Here is a 16,986-nt window from a genome sequence, read left to right on the forward strand (position 1 = left end):
ATTACCAGTCCTAAACTTTAGGTCATTGTGCTCTGGTTTTATTTGCCGTGCTTTGCTAAGGATGTTATTCTCATCACTTCGCTGGGTGTGATGCTGCAGAAGGAAAGTGAGCCCCTCCCCAAGACCTTCCCCACTCTCTCTGTTTCCTCACAAGCCCTCCTAGAGATGAGGACCTGGTGTCTTGGCACGGCCCTCTGGCTGCAGGGCTTTCATTTTGGCTGTGGACCATCTTTTGTAATTGGGCTGGCGAGTGCTGCCTCTGCTTGTGCTTGGGGCTGGAGCTGCCGGTGCCAGCTGCTCCCCCTCCACCCGGGCTGCAGATTGCCCCAGCAACACCCAGAGGCACCTCACCCTCTGACAGTCCCCTCTTTCACCCTGTCCTGTGATCCAGTATTCACAGTACTACTTTTAGCAGACATTATGCAGTCACGACCCACTCTTTGGCACACCCTGTCACCCTCCTCGCCTCTCCCATTCCAGAGCCAGGAAGCAGGAGGTACTCTGTGAGCAATATCACGTTAAACTACAAGCCACAGAAGAGAGGAAAAAGCAATAAATGCATTCCCATGCATTCCAATAATGCTATTTTTTTATCAGACAGAAGGTGGTTTTAATTCGCCCCCCATAAATGCATCTCTCTCCCAGGCGTTGCACGGGTCTGGCTCATTGCATTTGTTCTCTGTCAAAGTGTGATATCTTAGGATGGATCCTGCAAGCTTAAAATAGAAATGTTCCTGCTTGCTGCTGCTGATGTATCATTGGGTAATCATTAAATAAATTCCGTGTTTTACTGCATTAACAAAAACACATGATTGTTTAACAGAGTATATTACAGAAGATGGAGGCTTTAATGGTCTCTATGGATTTTTAGTTTGTAAGAGTACATTATGAAGCTGTCTTGGTAGGGTGCTGTTTTCATATGTGAAAGAAGTTACTGGCATTATACATCATTTTTATATCTTGTTGCTAGGCAACATATCATAGTGCAGTTATTGCAAAGGTGTCTGCTTCCTCGTTAAAAATCTTCATGTTGCTCCTTAATTCTGCAAAATTAGCCCTGTTCTTGATCCTATCCTGCTTCCTCAGATCTCTTTTGATTGAGGTTTCATCTGTTAAGTTTTGGAGAAATATAACAGGTCTTTTATTACCTCAATTTGGGGTTGAAGCCTAAAGCACATGCATTAGTGCTAATCTTTAGTTTCCACCTTCATCACAATTTGTTTTCACTCAGGGAGCCACGCGTTTCCATCCACTTGGGATTCAAAATCAGAGAAGTAATTTGAGTGGTGGTGTATTTAAGATATGTCCTATGACAGCTAGGGTTAAAAAAATAGCAACAACAAAATATAGGGACTACCTAGGGTGTTCTGGGAAACTTATAAAATTCCCTCTCAAACTCATTTCTTCTGCTCTTCAACACAATCTGCAGCTCCTGGTTCAGCATAGTGTTGTTGCAAACTCATAGTATATTAGCATTTTCAAATCTAGGGACAGTTTTGCCTTGGGTTAGATCAGGTTGTGCAGGATTTGAGGCTTTACAGGACTGAACTGACTTCATCACCTCACTCCATTCTCACCTGGAGAAGGCAAATCTATTTCAGAAAAATGCAGTTGGTAATAACAGGCAGTATCACTCACAAATATCTTCCACACAACAAAATAACATTTTTTTTTCTGAGTGCCAGCATTTATTCCCTTCATTACCACTTCTCCCAATTTTCTTTGACTTGGAGAGCTGTCTGCTAGGGCTGTATGTTCTCCCCAGGCACAAGGGTGGCTCTGGCACGTGTACCCCCCAGATGCTTTTGCAGGCTCACGTGGATCCATAGCACATGAAGGGGCTGCCAGCACTAGGCAAGGGGGAGCTGGGGGCTTCCACAGACCTCAGCATGCAGTAAATGCTTTATTATCCTCATCCCTCATACCTTTGTTGGTAGTCTGTTATAGCTCCTTTCATTAACCAAACTTAATGCACTGGCAGTTAGTATACCTACTGTTCATTTTGGGGCAAGTGGTACTATTATAATATCTGGTTTTAATTAAGCTGTTCTGGATAAAAGTTGGCATGCTAAAAGCTTTTTTAAATGCTGTTCCTTGGTACACACCCACACAACAACAACCAGTAAGTCAATGGGATTTTGTCTAACATCTCCCTTGGAAGATATAATTTGAGGTGTGGTATCAGGGCAGTTATTTCTAAAGGCATGTGCACTAGAGGCAGGGAGGAATGAAAGAAACATGAAAGAACTTAATTCTCTTACTATTTTTAAGCTGTAGAAGATTTAAAAATAGATATAAGACTTATGCTCTAAAGCCTACTTTTTAAAGGATAAATGTGCAAATAATTAATTTATAATAGGACTAATTTCACAATTCTGTGAAATTTTAGTAGATAAAATTGCAAATGAAAGAAAAGAAATTGCAAAGGCCAAAATGTTTAACCTCATTATGAATCAATGTACCTTACCAAAAAATACGTGCAAATAATTTTGACAGTGATTTAAAGCTGACTAGTTAAAGCTGATAGTCTGAAATAACTGCGTACTTGCAGATTTCACCCCAGAAACACACTGGATTATGTCTGAATAACCACATGGGTCCATTTTCACCCTACCTACTGTGACTTGCAAGGAAAGGGATAGAGTAGACTCACACTACTCTTCCATTACTTCTAACCACACAAATTACCTTTAATGTTTGAGCCCCTGGATGGTACAACAGCTTTAACTCTGTTCCTCCAACATAATTAGTGAAAACATTAGCATTGTTTTCCCACTAACAATTCCTCTGCTCTGCACCCCTGTCTGATCTTGCTAGAAGTGAGTGATGAATATCCAACCTGACCAGCTTGGTCTAATTCCTTTCCTCCCTGTCTCCCATCAATTTGAGGAGACATTGTTAAAATGCATGCAACTCACTGTAGTCCAAGTGTTGTCAGCATCCAGAGGAACCTTCCTTCCCTTTCAAAGGAAGGAGTTTGGAGAAACAGCATCACTTTTAGTATCTGTTTATCCATAAAGTCATATTTTGTTTGCACAATTTTACCAGTTGATCTCTTGAAACTCCTTTGGTCCATATAGAAATCCCTGCAAAAGCAATTGCATCCTCTCATGACCGATGAACTCAGTTATCAGTCAGAATCACCTTAACTGGGAAATTTCTAACATAGGTAGCTGACTTGGCTTAATCACTTGTCTTTTCTCTGTGCAAAAGACAGAGGAGAAGTCTGTCTTAACTGATATCCAGATTCAAAAATTAACCAAGACCGTGCCACAGGAAAACAAGAGTACACTTGTGAGCATTGAAAAAGCTGTTGCTTCTCACTCAACAACTCCAGAACAAAATGGAAGGCACTCCAGAACAAAACAAGTGATGAGACTCCAACTCACATGCCATATCATGCCCCATACCTATGTTGTACATTATTTCACTGGTTTATAAAAAATGCATCTCTGGTTTCCAGTGGCACTGTAGTTCCATGGGTTCCCATTGCTTCAGAAAAGTTATCCTTGCTGATCAGTAGGCCAGATGTGCAGCAGGATTGCCTCATCTTCCACCTACAACAGTACTTCCCATCATGTTCATGTGCAGGTTGTCAGCTCAGGAGGTGAAGTGGCAGCCTCTGTCTTGGATCAGTGGCAGACATGAAACTGCACCCTGCCCCGTCCAGGGACACACTGTCCCACTCCAGGACTGTGCAGGTGATGACAGGCAACCTTGCCCTCTGCCATTACACTCATGAAACACTTCATCTGGAGCCTGGGGAGCAAGGGGGGGTTTCTAAATTATTGTCAAGTAGATGATGCTTATTTCTGACTGCCACCAACTGGCACAGTCTGTAAAATGCCCTACCCCAGCAACTCAGCTTTTCAGGACTCTATAGGGATTCATGGATTAAAAAATAGCTGTGACCAGGAAGAGGGATGTTACCAACTTCTATTTGCGATGCACTTCATTAAAAAACCCTCGATGTTTTACTTCAATAAATTCTCTACTTCCCCTCTAGATGCCTGTAATTCTTAGAACACTCAAATAAACAGGATCAAGACAATTTTATTTGTCCAATGTGATGAATCTTCCAGGCCTGTCTGTTGCCTTTCTGTAAATCTTAGTCTCCCAGGACCAGAGCCAAATTTGCCACCTGGTGCCAGCCAACACCTGATAGTCCAAGTTCTTTGGCCAACTCTCCTCAAAACATTTTAGTGCCAGAAAGCTGATCATAAGAATTGTATGGACTGGTTTGCTTCACAGCAGCTCTCTGATCAGCTTCAGTCATGATACATCTTTCTTGTTGGAGCCCAACAGCAGCGTCTCACCATCTCATGTCACCATAAGTGGTCTTGCCATTTCTATTTCAGTTCGAGTTATCAGGGAAAAAATAATAAACCAAAGCAGAAGGAATGCTGAGCCATTCAGCATCTTCAACTATGGGACAATTTTCCTGATATCTACTTTCCTATATTTTCAAACATGCATGCCTTAGCCCTTGCTGGTCTTCCCCCAACTTAGTTATCGTCTCTTGGTTAGGATATGGAGGTCAATGTTGCCTTTGATAAGCCCACTTGTTAAATGTGCTGTGGTACTTCTAGGGAAAAAAAAAGAAAAGAGCAAATATGCCTAGTAGCACTTGGACTTTAAAAATACTGCTACACAATCTTAGTGTGCTAAAGTCTATTTGGTAGTCAAAATTAGGTCATTGTTTCCATGTATTGCTTCCTTTGTCTGCATCCATCTTGAATTTCATCTCATATTTGGACAGCCAGTGTTTTGGGGCAGGAAATGCTTTTTCAGTGTCTCTGTGGGGCACTTTGCTGACTGAATCCAGACCAGGACTCAAGAAAATAACTACATGTTTACACCTCCCATTCACAATTACCATGTAGATTCACAATCCAAAGGCAGATTATTTGAAGGGGCCTTGTGTTCCTAACTGGAATGGACCCTTCCTCTTGGCATTTCAACATAGTTTAGAGCAGTCTGAAGGGACCTAGAGAATGGGGGAGAGATCCAGAACATGTTGGTTCGCCCCTCTACTGCTTCATCCTTTGAAGGACAAAGTTCAGCCTCATCTGAAATTGTCCCCTAAGTTCAAAAGATTCTGAGAGATCCCCAATCTTGAGTTCCTTTTCCAATAATTATGTATCTGTAGCTTTACTTGTCATGAGGCATTGCTCCCAAAGGCACCTCCACCTTAACTAGGCCATTCCAACTTCAGGCTCTTGCTATATGTTATGAAGGTGCAGAAGTGAACCTGTTAAACTTGTTTATCTGGAGGAAAAAAATTATAATCCCTTCACTACCCTAGAGCATTCATTCTTCTGACAGCTTTCAATAAAGTCCTGACACAATATAAGTTCATCACGGGAAATGTTTAGCTTATGTCATGACCTGCAGATAGTTTTGGAGACTTTTGCAAATTTCACATCCATCTCCAGCTCCTTCAGTTCAGCTTTCTACTTGTTTTGTTCCCAAACCTCAGTGCACTTTTAAAAAAAGTAAGGTGGTGATATGTCACTTAACATGTAAAGGATTGACACTTCTAAGTGATCCTCCAAAATGGCTCAGATGTCCAGTCTGAAAGGGTTAGAAACCAATTTATTCCTATGCAGACTTGTCTAAGTAGATTTTGTACTATATTGCCATTTCCCATGAGTATCCTCCAGAGGATACTCTAGGCTTTGGGACCCCTTTTGACTCGTTTTGCTGAGGTATCTCTTCAACTTCCCACTTCCAGTTGGAAAATCAGAACACTGATCAACTGTCCCTCTGTTGCTTTTTGGGTAAGATTTCTCCCCTTGCGTCTCCATTTAAAATGCAGTCATTCATTACCAAGAATTCTTGGTCTCTGTGTACCAGCCCTTGGAAGAGAGGAACAGCTTCCTTGACACTAACTCTGGTTTTCTGCAAAAGGTTTTCCACACAAACTCAATGACCCACATTTTCTCACTGCATACTTGGAGCCCAGTGCTCTGACACACCTCATTGATGAGTTACCAAGGGGCAAATGCCCTCCCTATCAGAACCTTGCTCTGGAAAAGGTCTGGATGGTGGTGGTGCACCTTGAGCCACCTCAGTCTTGTCACTGTAGAGGAAGCCAGTGACTCCTGTACTGGAAACTTGCCCCTAGAGCAAAATCTGTGGGGAAGCCCCTCTTCAAAATCACAATTAATGTCAGGTAAGTTACCCTTTTTCCCCCTCCATCTCTAATTAGACATCCCAATTATGCAGTTTAATCTAATTAAGGTAATGATGCAATTATACAATAATTGATACATAATCGACATGCAAAAACCTGTGTAAGTATTATTTAACCAAAAGAGTAAATTTTAGATGAACCTTTTCAGTCTCTTAAAAGTATATCATTTGAGCAACCAGCTTGAGGAAGGGATTTTGCCTCGTCAAGCATTTATAAATCCTTACTGCCACTAGTAAAATTACTTTTACATACTATTTATGGGCATTTAGCTCCCATTGACTTCAATGGGAGTTGTCTCTGACCACCCACAGACAGAAGTAAAGCTTAGAGCCTCCAAAAGGCTCACCACAATTATCTCACCCAAAGATGGCAAAGTGCTATGAAGTCATTTCAGGAATGCCTAATACTGGATTGCCTGCTGCTAGAGATAATAAAAAAATAAAATAAATCTTATTATAGATTGCAAGAGAAGACATCTCTATGGTACCTGTACTGGTACTTTCTCAATAAACCTTACCACTTAAGATAATTTTTTTAAATTAACTGCAAATTGCTTTCTCATTATCCAAAATAAATGTGCAAAATGTGCATATTACATATGCACCACACTTGCAAATGTATAAACTAAGCCTTAGCTGTATATCCACCTAAGGTCTGATGCACCAAAATGATAGTGTGAACAAGGATGCAGGAGTCCTGGCTTTAATGGTATGAGCAAGAACCTGGTTTTCTTCACTCATTTTTCTGAAACAGATAAACTGAGAAGCATGTGTTTCATTGTATGAGGATGTTAGCTGTATCTGCAATAGCCAAAGACTCATGTTCTGAAATGACATCAGAGACCTGGGGGCTTGTCTGATAAAAACTGGGATTTCTTCTCATCCTTGGATAATACTTTCTTTAGCCTACTCCCCATCCCCTTTCTGTTGTGCAGTGAACTGTGCACTCTATATGGCTTTTTCCCACCTGTGATGTGGCCGAATATCAGCAATATTTTACCCTTGTTTTGGGAAGCACTGTGGAATCAAACATTCTACATTTATATAATACTCTGTAAGCAATCCAGCACGCCTGGATGTGTGAAAAAATGAGAATGGTCTGTCCCTTTCTTTGTCCCTGTTGCATAACTCATGCTTTAAACTACATGTGTTGCATTGAGAGATGTTATAAAGTGAGTTTATTCAAAATACCGCAGTATCTGTGTCAGTATAACTATTTACAAGCAGGGAAATTTCAGAGGAAAATGTGAATGTACCCTGACAGGCAGTCACTTCAGCTTTTGTTGTTGTCATTTTTTGCACAATTTGCTACTAAGGTTCTAGTTTTAATTGTTATTACCCATGTGTGTGGAACTATAATTTTGATTTGATCCATATTCTTTTTAATGCCAAAATTGCTGAGAAAAGCCTTTTAAATTTGGTTTCAATTCAAATATGATGGGTTTACTGTCATTTTTTAATTGTCGGTATTCATATTGCTAGTATAAGTGTTTAATCCTTTTCATGATAGACACTGAAAATACGTTTTTAAAAAGCCTACAAATGAACAATTGTTCATTCCTGTTGATATAAATTTGGCTCTACATGTGGAGTAACTGTGAGCCTGCATATATGGCCCACAGTTTCCAAGCTTAAGAAGAAGTCACAGGTGCTTAGGTGACCCTCTGGTCACTGGTAAGGATCAGATAGGGAGAATTTTTATCTCACAACATTTTTTTCTCCTCCCACTTGGTGGTTTCAAACTGAATGTAAGAGGACAGACTTGGCTAGGCAGTGTATAAAGAAAGTTTCCAGTGCATACTGAGTCCTAGTTCTTTGACCTAAAGGATGCAGTTATTTCAAAGACAGGGGGGAAAAAGCCTTTCCCATGCCTTTCTTAAGTGAAATTCTCTTGTTGATGGCCTACGCAACATCAGTAGGTCCATCAGAAAAGACTGCCCAGGGAAGTGGTTGAGTCAACATCCCTGAAGGTATTTAAGAGACATGTAGATGTGGCACTTGGGGACCTGGTTTATTGGTGGACTTTGCAGTGCTGGATTAATAGTTGACCTTGATGATCTCAGAGCATTATTTACTCAGAGGTTTTTCCAACCAAAACAATTCTGTGATTTAGTAACAGAGATCTGGAGATGGGAAGAAAACAAGGTAAATGTTGCTAAAAGGTATGAAAAAATTCAGCAGGCATACTACTGCACAAAAACTCTCAGAACTCTAGCATGTTTATATTCCATGGGAAAAGCCATCATAAAAACCTGGACATAAATGTCCAGTTATTTCACAGCTCTGTTAATCTCTATTGCTAACAGAAGTCTCATCACTGTAGATTGCAGGCAACATCATCGTGGTAATTTTTCACCAGTCCTTATTTTTTATCAGCAAATTCTCTCATATTTGTTGTAGGAACTTGAGTCTGAATTTGCCAACACTTTAGTGATTCAGGTATGCCACGGGCTGCTGTCTCTGGTCAAGATACAAAAACTACCAAAGTACAGCTGATCTCTTATGGCTGAGTGTGATTTAAAGGAAAATATTTGAAAGGAGTATAACTGCCCGAATTACTACTCTTTTATATGTTTTTAAATGAGAATGTAAAGGCCAAGGGCATTTTTTCCTATTTAATACTATTAAATCCATCATTAAATCTCTCACTGAACACTGAGAGAATTTAATGGTGCCCTCAAGTGCCGATGCTGATGCTTGACTGTGTTAATATTGTTGTATATACAGATACAATAAATAACACTTAGCTAAGGTAGTGTTAGCAACCTTATTGGGTATATCAATACAAATAGCTGCACTAATGAGATTAAACATCAGAAACCAATGGCAATGTGAATTGAGGCACTGAGGCTAAAATATGGATAGGGATTCAACACATTGAACCTATCAATAAAACCGAACAGACTACTAAAAGCTTTACTGCTAGTTGGCATTAAAGGATTCATTTGAAAGTACAGTTTTTATCTTTTCTCTTCTCACTTTATCACATCCTCTGTCTTAAAACTCCTCTCTTTCTGGTGCACAAGTATTATGAGTGCTTCTGTTTGCTGAACAGTCTGCAAAACCCTTGGCAGGTCATGGTGCTGTGCCTTGCTGTAACACAAGTTCCCTTTGGTTGATGAAATCCAGCACTGGGAATACACTGGGTCTGTCTGGTATTCTGAACACAGAGTTGTACTAGTTGAGTGACCTCTAGATCCCTGTTTCTTCTCTCCACACTACAAACTACATCGTTTGGATGTAGTTGCCTTGCCCATGCAGATTATTTTAAGCCACCTTAATTGCAGGAACCCCAAATGTTCATTATTATAGTACTCTTTTTTACCAGTGCAGAGATCTCCAACTGACTCCATTGCATTTTGAGGGTATTTCCAATTTATGTTTTTTTTGCTAGTAGGGAAAAAAGCTTTATGTTGTGGTCTTTCTTCTGATGGGCTTCTATGTATGCTAAAGCTTAAAAGGATATATCCACTGCTCTGTTTTACTAAGAAACTCTTTCAAAGTGAAAAAGAACTGACCTAAAGGACTAATTTTAATCAACAGGGTTGAAAACCTTGCTTGGGCAGAGAAGTCCCTGAAGGCTTAAGTGGAGATTAATTGCTACATAGACATTATCTGAATCTTCTCATTTCGATGAATTGCAGTTTGATGCTTCTTATAAAGAGAAATCAAAAGAAAATAATGTTTGCTGCCATGAAACAACCTTTTGTGACTTTTAGTATTTTAAATTTCCAATGGTAAGTCAGTTATGTCTGATTCTCTGCACTCTAAAAAATAGGTAACATAATTAAATAGTGGTAATGATATGTCCTGTTTCCTTTTTTTTATGTATTACTTTAATTTTCCCACATGATTTCTATGAGGTTGAAAAAAAAAGAAAAACATATACATCCTCATTTTTTAAATGTCAGCTAAGGAATGTTAATTATATTGTAAAGTGGATAAGTAAATCATGTAGTTAAGAGCTTAAAAATAAACAAGCATTTGTAACCATCTTATTTCCTTGCATACCTCTATCATAATGTAGCCTATAATTTCATAATCACCTACTGTTTGCTGGCAAACATATTGAGGAATTTTTTAGAGAGTCATAAAAACTTTTGCTACCATCATTTTTCATATCATTCTAGCTGTAAAGCCAAGCTGTCTTTGTGGTACAGCACCAGCAGAGAATACCTAGAAATGGTGAGGCAGCGTGACATGCTGTCCCACATAGGTTTTCTGTATCCCATACAGGGCCTTCAGCAGTTCAAGTTAAACAGTTAAAAACTGTTTCAAAGATCTCTTAATTTTTCTTTCTAATAATTTAATGTGATTTTAGAAAAATTAGATAAATCTAAATGTATTTAATTTTAGTTAAAATGGCTTAAAAATAATTGCCTTTTTTTTTTAAATAGATGCAAATTTCTTGTGCAGACAATGTCTACAATAATGAATAAGATGCTGATGTTAATCTACTTTTTAATGAAATAAATGGTGTAATGGATGAAGCCAGAACATGTTTTCAGAGTTGATTGAAGTCTTTGATGTATATTTTCATACCTTGTGCTATTTTTTCCATCTGGAATCACAGATTGGCATTGTCACCCTTAGTGCCATTTATGTCGAGACAAGGGTTTTCTTAAGGGACTTTCTGACTCAAGATTCTTTCAACCTTAGTTCCAATTTTATGAGTTGTAACTCATAATAATATTATGGTACTTACAGAGATTAGGGGGGTGCTGGGATGCCTAATTCAGGTTTGCAGACTACCTTGCAAATGAAAGCCAATGCATATAATAAACACAAAATACTGTTTCAGGGCTTAAAACAGACAGAGCTTGAGACAATGGTAGCTTTGAGGAACACACTTAATATAAGCACTAGACAAATGTAAATTGCACAGCTACAGAATGGTCCCCTTCACTGCTCCATGGCTCTGTTTGCAGCTAGGAAGAAGCACACACACAAAATGAGTTTTAACAAGAAATGCCAGATTGCCTAGGGACATCTGAGGCAAACAAAGGGGCTCTGCTTGCCTCTGACAGCATCGCAAAGGCCACCCCGTGTGTTGCAGGGAGAAATGGTAAGTGCTGTTTCTTGCCTATGGAATCTGGAAAATATGAAAGCTAAAACTTAAGGCATCAGCACTGGCTCCTGAGAACTGAGAACAGGATGGTGAGCAGAGCTCCCAAGCCAGGCAGCCTCCCTTCTTGTGCACAATGCCCTCACAAGGATTCCTGGCACACCGTGCTGCTGGCAAGCCTAACATTTTTCTACACAGCTACAAGGGACTGGCCTCCAGCCCTCTCCCCACTTTTCTAGAGGATGGTTCAGATCTTAGGTCCACTGATGTGGCCCATGCTATCTTTCTGCAGGCCATAGCAAGAGTGTTGGGCAAATGCCTCCGTTGTGTTTATCCCCACAGTCAAATCCCCAAGGTTTATTGTGGTGCATCAGGAGCTTATGAAATCAAAAGCAGCAGAGGACAAGTATGGACTATAGGTTACTATAAAATAAGAAACTTCTGTTTCTATGTTTTCTAAAGCACAATGGGACATGCCTTTCTCACAGTCACTCCTTTTGTGGCCAGTACCTAACATTCACATGTGAATGCAAATGGTTCACGTATTTTCTTGACTTACAAAGTATGTATTGGCAACCATAAATGCTGAGGATTTTGATGGACTGAAAAATAAACAATAAAATTAGCTACATTTTAGGTGTGATTCTGAATGGTGTATCTTATCACCCAGAATGACTAGTGCTCTGACCTGTGTGACAAGCCAGATAACTTCAGCCACTCTCCCCTGTCTCGAACCTATTATCTTGTATTTGGCTGAAGCATATAATTTGGAAAAACATCCTTTATCTTATGACTTGAAGACATGAAGATAGGCATTTTCATAGCACTGCATGCCCGCAGTGAAGCACCAGCTCACGAGTTGTTGTTCTTTTTTTCCTACCTTCACCTTGGCATTTGGTTCTTCTATCCATTATCTCACAATACAAGAAGTATGTGTATTGTAACCCTAACGATTTTAGTGATTTTTGTCTTTTTCTATTATTGTGGATTGTCAACAGTTTCCACTGATTTTTTTAAGTCATCTCTTGAGAATCCTATTGAAGGTGTTGAGTAGAGGTTCTGCCTTTCCTGGGGACATTTGACAGCTCCAAATAGGTTTTCTAGAAGCCATGTTACAGGGGGTTTCCCCCATGAAGAGGCTTACACAAATCAAGCATAGTGGCTTGTAGTGTAACAGAGCTGATTTCATCTGTGATCTTTTCTCTGTTCTTTTTTTTTTTTTTTTTTTTTTTTCACTTCTTCAGAATTACCAGCATTTCTGAAGAAATGTGTTCAACTAAACAAGCTATTACAGCATTGACATAACCAGTTCTGTTGTGCTACCATATTCAAATGCACCCCAATGGATTGAGCACTTTGGGCAAGAGTATGAGATGTAGGATGTTTGTTTTTAGTTTCCTGTCCTCTGATGATACCTAACACCTTTCTGGGTCCAGTGTCCCAGTTTATGGTATTCTTAATTTCTGGACACAAACCTATGTTCAACTCTGTACACCTCTGTACCCTTAGCTGAACTAGTATCTGTTGGCTTCAGACATCATATTGTGCCACTGTGCTACTTCTAGAATACAAACCAGCAAGATTTAACATCTTTCTGTCAATTCAGATCTAGGAGGCACATGATGTAACCTTGAGAACAGATGGCTGAATTCACATACACTGAAGCACACAGTGCTACACCGATTTCTTAATCTCATTCAGAATAAATGACTTGTATATGAACAGATTCCCCGAGTTGTCAGAGCATCATAAACAAAATTGTCTGCTAATTGCAGTCAGCCACATCCATGCAAGGTTGTCCAGGAAGGATTTACAGGCTGCTTTGCCTTGCAGAGCCTCTCTGTTTTATGGCAGGGAAAAGGGAAGAAGAGTCTCTGTCTTGATGCTCAGCTCTTCAGTCCAGGGCTCCAGCCTGGTGTAATTTTCACCTGTAAATTGAACAGATTTAATTTAATTGCATTAAGAAACCACAAGTGCAAAACCTCTTGGAACTGTACTTTATAGAGCGACATTTGACAGTGTTTTAACTTCTAATACTTGAATTCTGACTTTTTTCTTTTTATGGATTTTTCTTACCCTCTCTATCATCTTTTCACACTGACCAAGTTTGTTGTAGTAGCACAGAACAGAAGCTTCCTTGCTTCTTGTTATGGTTGGCAGCCTTCACAGGTATGTTAGCCAAAAGGCATTCTGGTAGCACTTTAACCCAGAGTACAAGGTACATTTACTTCATGTAGTGTCTGCCCACAGCTTGTGCACAGAGTACACAGGCATCACTGTGTTACCCCTAAGTTCATGAAGGCTGACATGCTCAATCAGTTGGCTGAACAAGCTGAGCTAAAAATACCAATTCATACCCACTGGTGAATCTCCTCTGTGGATGCACAAAAGCACCCTCTGAGTGAGCCCCCAGGCTTCCAGGAACCAAGTAAGCCTTTGTGGTACCCCCAGTCCTCTTAAAATGGCTTCAGGGGTATGAAATTAGAATTAAGAACAAATTAGACCAAACCAATGACCTGTTATTTCATCTTCTGACCAGGGAGTGATCCAGGACTGCTCATGTACCTATCACAAAGCTTCCAGCCTCCCACAACATAAGAAAATAGAAAAAATTGTCCAGTTTAAAAAAAAAAAAAAAAACAAAACTAGATTTTTTTCCCCGCATAAAATTTACTTCAATGACCTCCCTGCATTTAGCAGTGTATTTTTGTCTGAATTAAAGGCATGTTTATGTTAGAACATTGCATGCATTTGTGGAAAAGATATTTCAGTATTGATAAATATTTACCATGATGGTATTTCTGTCTTCTCCAAACCGCAGATGTTTTCCTTACTAAATGTGTCTGGTTTTCAGCTTTGAGCATTTTTTTCTCTGCTTTTTTGTCTGTATTAATACAATCATCCATCAAAAGAAGAGTAAGACCCTGACCAGTGTCCTGGTATATTTTTTCAATACCCTTTATTTTAACTTCTTGAAATGTTTCGAGAGCAATTCTGAGGCCACTACCATTGCCTAAGAATTAACATACTTGTTATGGTCTCTGAAAATGTCAGCTATGTGCACTTTTTCATTATTATCTGAAATCATGCAGAGATCTGGACCTTGAAGTATCCTAGGTCTTTTCCTTTCCTCTTTTTCCTCCCCCCACTCCCAAGAGGCAGCTATTCATCTTCATTAGCCACTTCTGTTAGCTTGCTGCCAACTGAGAGTAGAAAACTAGCTGCATCAGTCTTGCATGGCAATTCAGGAATTAGAATCCACAGTCCTTGGGTGCAGGAGGTTAATGCACTAATAAAGATTGTACCTTGATTAACCACATCATCTTAGCTTGCCCAAGCAAGGTTGGTTTTCAGACAGTTTGTTGTATCATATGGCTCAATGCATTCATCTAGAAACATAGCTTCTTAGCTAGGAAGAGATATTCATCTTTGTGACTGAAGGAGAAATTTTGTCTTTTTTTTTTTCATTTCAGTGAAGAATATATTAAAAAAAAATTAAAAAAAAAGAAGGAAATGGTCTAAATGCTGTTCTGTGATTTACCTGTAAAAGAACACCTTCCTTTCCTAATTAGTGTGGGGAAGGAGGTTTGTCCTAAACTCTGATATGAGAAAGCATGACATGGGTTATAAGCTAATTAACTTATTTTTAGAATGAAACCACATTTCTTTTAGGTATCCATAACTTCTTCTAGACTTACAAGCTCATTTATTCTCCCCCAAAATGAATAAAAATTTGCAAGTCTCCATGTTAAAGTATTATAATCATACAAATTAAGGACCTAAATAAGTAATTTTGATAAGTAAGCAGCTGTAGCCTTCTTTTACATTTATCTGTCCTAGATTACTGAACCTTGGCTAAGTGTTGAGGTTATTTTCAGGGTGGTTCCACTAAAGCAGAGATAACATATTCCAAACAGAAACTTCTTGCACTGGCATTTCTGATTCACTGTAGGGTGAATTGATCCGCAGATTGCATTGCAAATGCTCATGATTTGGAATGGTTTAGTACCATAGATACCAAATATCTGGAGATTTAATGCTGAACATATTCTTTAGTGCTGCAGTCAGCAAAATCTCTTAACCTTCTTCCTTTTCATGGGCCAAATTTCTCTTTTTTCCTTCCCTTCCCAGCTCATGGGCATGCATGTGCACGCACACACACCACACACACACACACACACACACACTCCCAAGTCCTGTTACTATCAAGCAGTTTCTGCTGATGACCATCTGTGCACATCTGAAGAACCAAGCACAGCAAAAATGGCACAGTCACAAGCTACACAATTACCTTTATTTCTTTGTTTAGAACAAAAAAAATATTCCTTGACAAGCACTTGCCCCTGGATTGTCATGTGTCTTTGGACATTATACCAAGGAAGCCTAATTAAAGGAATTTATATTACAGAAAGCAACAGAGCATTTGGAGAGTCTTGGGACTGGTGCCAAAGGGGAAATGTGGTAGAATGTGTTTGCAACAGATTGCTATGAAAAAAGTGACTCCCTGAAATCATTTTAGCAGGAGTAGGAGAGACAGAAGAACTGCTGACTGAGGTTCAGTGCTGAACTGGCACCCAGCTCAGTGTCCTTACTGCAATTTCAGCACCATGATAGGGAGCTCACTGTAGTTCCCTTATTTCATCCTTCAGCTAGTGGGTGAAACCATGTGTGCCACTTACCTCAAGTTTAGAAAACATTTGCATCATACATGACAATTAACTATAAATTAAAACCCACCCAAATGAGTGGAGAGAATGTAAGTGAAAAAGGAAACTACAGAAGCTGGAAAATTACAAAGTATTTTGTCAGGTGGTGATGGTTCTGAATAACATGTTATCAAAAGCATAATGACCAATAAGAGATGCTCAAATGGAAAGCAGAAAATTATCAATTGCTCAAAGGAAACTATGGGGTTGATGAGGAAGTAGAAAAAGACTTCTAAGTATGGATAAGTGACATCATAAAGAAACAAGATGAAACAGCTTTATCCTTCCATTTTATAGCACATATTGGAGATTTGGGTTAGAAAAGTCACAGCAATGACAAATACTACAGGAACCAATTTTGAAAAAAGAAAATTGGCTTTTCACATGATAGGAGCCTTACCACAGTGAAATACTGTCAGCTTCAACAGAGTCTCCAAAAGTCTCAGTGTCTGACTCTTTGCTTTGGATATTTGACACTAAAATCATAGCCATGTTGTCAGCTAGTGGCAAGGTAGCTTCATTGAATTGAAAGGGATATTTGCCAACTGACAGCAGTTAAAAAGAGAGACTTGTGCTAAAAAAAAAAAAAAAAAAAAAAAAGATAATATTGTGAAGACAGAAGAGTAACTAGATTAGAGGTTCTCAGACTGTGTCTTGTGATCACTTGCTAAAGGGTCTTGGAAAGCTCTGCATTAGTTTTGCATGGCCTTGACTTCCAGCTGAATAAATATATCTAATGCTTCCCTAAAAATCTGCATTTCAGTGTAAGCACTACAAAGACAGATCCTCTTCAGTCCCCCTGAGCTAAACAGCAAAAGTATTTGCAAAGGAAAATTGTGTCTCACAAATCTTCTATAATTCCTGTGACATGTCAGTAGAGCTAGTGGATGAAGTTGAGTCAGCTAAAATAATTTTCAAAAGGTGTTTGACAGGGGCCTTTATGAGGTGCCACAAATATTTCTTAAATCATCATGTGTAGAGAGACGAAATATTATGAATCAAAAATCAGCTGGGTGAGCA

General features: G+C 39.3%; 1 protein-coding gene across 1 annotated transcript in view; it reads left to right on the top strand.

The window, feature by feature from the left end:
* The window catches only part of AFF3 (ALF transcription elongation factor 3), a 273,112-nt gene that overhangs the window by 120,830 nt on the left and 135,296 nt on the right, over window positions 1-16,986 (top strand). The gene's annotated exons all lie outside the window — the stretch shown is intronic.

The sequence above is a fragment of the Vidua macroura genome, chromosome 2, assembly GCF_024509145.1.
Source record: "Vidua macroura isolate BioBank_ID:100142 chromosome 2, ASM2450914v1, whole genome shotgun sequence".
Classification (NCBI taxonomy): domain Eukaryota; kingdom Metazoa; phylum Chordata; class Aves; order Passeriformes; family Viduidae; genus Vidua; species Vidua macroura.